The sequence below is a fragment of the Panicum virgatum genome, chromosome 3K (genome assembly GCF_016808335.1).
Source record: "Panicum virgatum strain AP13 chromosome 3K, P.virgatum_v5, whole genome shotgun sequence".
NCBI lineage: Eukaryota > Viridiplantae > Streptophyta > Magnoliopsida > Poales > Poaceae > Panicum > Panicum virgatum.
In genome coordinates this window covers 63,777,017-63,780,515 of record NC_053138.1, presented here as the reverse complement: position 1 = coordinate 63,780,515, position 3,499 = coordinate 63,777,017, and the positions used below count along the sequence as shown (strand labels likewise).

At 46.4% G+C, this 3,499-nt stretch overlaps 1 long non-coding RNA gene across 2 annotated transcripts; it reads left to right on the top strand.

Moving 5' to 3' along the window:
* Nucleotides 1–560: 560 nt before the first annotated feature.
* On the top strand, nucleotides 561–1,673 carry LOC120700244. 2 transcript variants are annotated; one of them, XR_005685819.1, is made up of 3 exons: nucleotides 561–722; nucleotides 840–1,093; nucleotides 1,362–1,673. It is a non-coding gene; the product is annotated as an uncharacterized LOC120700244 (long non-coding RNA). The 2 variants fall into 2 exon arrangements; XR_005685818.1 differs by having other exon boundaries at nucleotides 840–1,673.
* The last annotated feature ends 1,826 nt before the right edge of the window (nucleotides 1,674–3,499 follow it).

The following is a 3,499-nucleotide window of genomic DNA, read 5'->3' as shown; positions in this document are numbered from 1 at the left end:
GCGCGCGGTGGACGAAGTCCACCGGCGGCGTACGGCGGGCGGCGGGCGAAACAGAGCCAGCCGGGAGAGAGAGATGGAGATGGGGGCTCTTTTGCGATTTCTGAAAATTTCAGGGACCTCTCGGTAAACAAAAATTATCTCCTACTTGGAGGGCTCAAATGGAAAAGTGTTGAATACCATTTTTGTATAACTTTTCAAGATCTACCACTTTTGTGTTATGCAAATTTTCGTTTGAAACTCACATTTTGAACTATTGGTACATTTACATATTTGCACAAAAGGACTTTAGTTTTAATCAGTTTTTGACTTGACTTTGGCTGAAGTTCAATTGAGCACATGTCAATTGAAATACTTCTCATGAGCCAACAAAAATTTTGTGCACATTTTTGAATTAAAATTTGAGTAGTTTTTCACTCCTTTCTCTTTTTCTTTTAATTTCTTTTGTATGATTTGTATTTTATTTGGTCCTTTCTCTTTGAATTAGTTTCCCAAATTTTTCTTTTAACTTTCCCTAATGTGTATTGATTGGATTTCAAAGTATTGACACCTGAGGTGTCACAGTGACTCGAGATCTCACCTTCCTGATTCCATCCCCCACCCTTTTTGTACCAATGTAGGAGCATCCTTCCGTGAGGCTCCCAACGCTCCCACGTCGTTGGACGGCCATTTGATTTCAGTTGGATTTCATTGATTTGCTGTGAAGGTACCGATGATTTGTGCAGGTAGTACACCAATGTTGGCAGTAGATTGTTGCAATCTCTCTGTTGCGTTATCCTTTTCCTTGTTTCCTGTTTGGTTCATTAATGTCTGATGTTTTCGTATTCAATTTGGATTTCCAGAGCCCCTAATTGGACAGCGCGGCCATGTAGTTGCCGGAGTTTGGGGCTTGCTGCAGCAGCACGCTGTCCATTTCGTTGGCATAACCCATACACCTACCGCACGGTGACTGGGGCTGCCTCCATCTACTGTGGCAGGTGTGCAGTGGCACAGGGACATGAGGCGAGGATGCTGTCGCCAAGTATCCAGGGGGTTACCAGTTGCCACCACTGCTGCCATAGCTGAAGACGATGGCCGCGAACTAGGCTGCTTCGAGGTGAGGATACCGTGCGACTATATCTTCTCTCCTTGTCCGTATAAGGTGGAGTAGGAGGTAGCATATCTGGTTATCGCAGTACTTGGTTGCATGTCAAGTGCTCGAGCAAATGCCCGATTTAACAGCACCCAATTCAGTTTTGCTGAAATTTAACAGCAGAAGCTGCCTGGATGTAGTCACTGTTTGTGTTCGTTGTCTGTTGGCAAATAAATATGGAAAGGCGCAGATAATAACAAGGGTATGCCACATGTTTACCTTGTGTGCGCAGGCTGTGGCCGAGGAGAAGTTTAAGCTCTGCGTGAATGTGTGCAATTCGCTCTGTAGCGTCCTCAAGGCTGTTTCTTTGTATTATCGGTTTTGCAAATGTTGCAACTTGTCTTATCGGTTTTGCAATGTGCAGGCTGTTGCTTTGTTTCAGTTTTAATTTGAGATACACACATTTGAGCCAAGAGGCAAGTTCGGACATGGAAGGATGGAGCCACTGTTGTACACTAGTTTCAAATGTAACAACAGTTGATTTCTTCATTTGTTTTATCAATTCAGTTTTTTCAGAAAGAGGGAATAAAAGCAACTTGTCAAACGGTCTGCGTATGGTTGTGTATCCTGTGTGTTTTGCTTCTGAAGCTGGTGGCTGCTACATCTGGTCTTCTGATGCTTCAGTGTTTGTGATGATTAGGGTTGAAAACGGTCGGGATAAATCCCGTTCCGTTCCGCACCGATTTCTCCATTTTACCCTCTAATTTTCGCATTTTCGGACAAATTTGGATTCCGTACGATAATACGGGATATCAAATTCGGAATCGGGACGGAAACGGTTTGACTGTTTTCCCGATCGTTTTCGAATTTCCCGTATTTGTTCGGGATATCCCGCTTTTACCAATTCGGGACATCCCGTTTTTTTGCAGTTGATGGAAACCAGCCCAAAAAAAATTAGAGCACCCCATCCAATTCCATGACTGGGTTCCCTCCGCCTCCGCCAGCCTATTGCGAACCCGCGCTCGCCGCCCAGTCCAACTGTCCAAGGCCTCCAACCACGTCACGCCGCCGCAGGGGACGGAGCCAGGGGCACCACAGCAGGCCGAGCACCCCCACGAACTGGAGAATGGACCCACTATCTCGCTTAGCAGTGAGGGGCAGGAAGAAGACTAAGAGCTATAGGCTGTACGTTTTTTATATTGTGCTGTGCTCTGCACTTGCGGGGCTTATTTGTGTATCTGAAACTTATTTGTGACTCTGTGTGAATGCGGCCGTGACCTGTCACTTGTGGACTCTGTGATCATGTGAACCAAGGCGTGTCACAGTTCAACACTTATATTATAACACTTATATTATGCTTAACTATTAAGACTTGTGTTATACTGTTATTATATCTCTGTGTTATTAATTATTATGATTTATGATTTGTATGTGTTGTTGTGTCGGGTTGGTTGGATGGTTGGGTAATATTTCTTCATTGTACAGGTCGATAGTTCCGTTTTGACTTTTCGTATTTCGATCGTTTTCGACACATTCCGTTCGAATTGGTTCGTTTTCGATATCCCGTAATTCCGTGTTCGTTTTCGTGTTCGAGCTTCCCGATTTCGATTTCGTATTCGTATTAAAATGTAAAAGTGAAAACAATAATAGAGTTATCCCGACCGATTCCGACCGTTTTCAACCCTAGTGATGATTAGGCCGGGAGGCAGTGTACTGTGGCCGCCATCATCAGCGATTCAGTGCTCAGTGTGGCCTACTGGCCTTGGAATTTTTTTTAGCGCAACGGTGTTCAAGGCTGAACAACAACAAGAAAGGCAACACTCTTCTGCAGTCTGAACAACCGACGCAGCAGTGTTCAAGACTGGACAATCAGAAAGTACACGCAGGGCAAATAGAGTAACTGGCCTAAAAATTTGCAGTGAAGTGAACAGCATCATCGTCTTAATTAATCGAGAATGGTACATGGAATTATCTTACCAATGGCAACAAGGCTAGTTAACCTACCATTCACAGTACTACAATACAATAAATAACCTCATGGAGATCCGAGCTAACAGCAGCTAAATTTAAACACTAGTACTAAACAGAAACAGCAGCATCTAGTGCGTCGGATGCGGCGACGGAGAAGGCGAATGTGGCGATGAGGAAGGCGAATGTGGCGATGACCAGCTGCGCTTGAACTTGGCCAACTAGCTCTCGGGCGGTTCCTAGTAGGGCACCTGCGGCGGCGCGCTAGCGGTGACGGGAGGGAGCAGGGCGGCGCGCGGACGGAATAGGCGCAGCGCGAGGGGCAGGGGTCAGCTGAGTGTGCGGGGGCAGCGAGCGGCTCACGGAACGGGTGTGGAAGGAGCAGGGCAGTGCGCTGACGGGCTGTTCCTTCCTCGCCGGAGGAAGGGATGCGACAGGAGGGAGGGAGCAGGGACGAAGAAG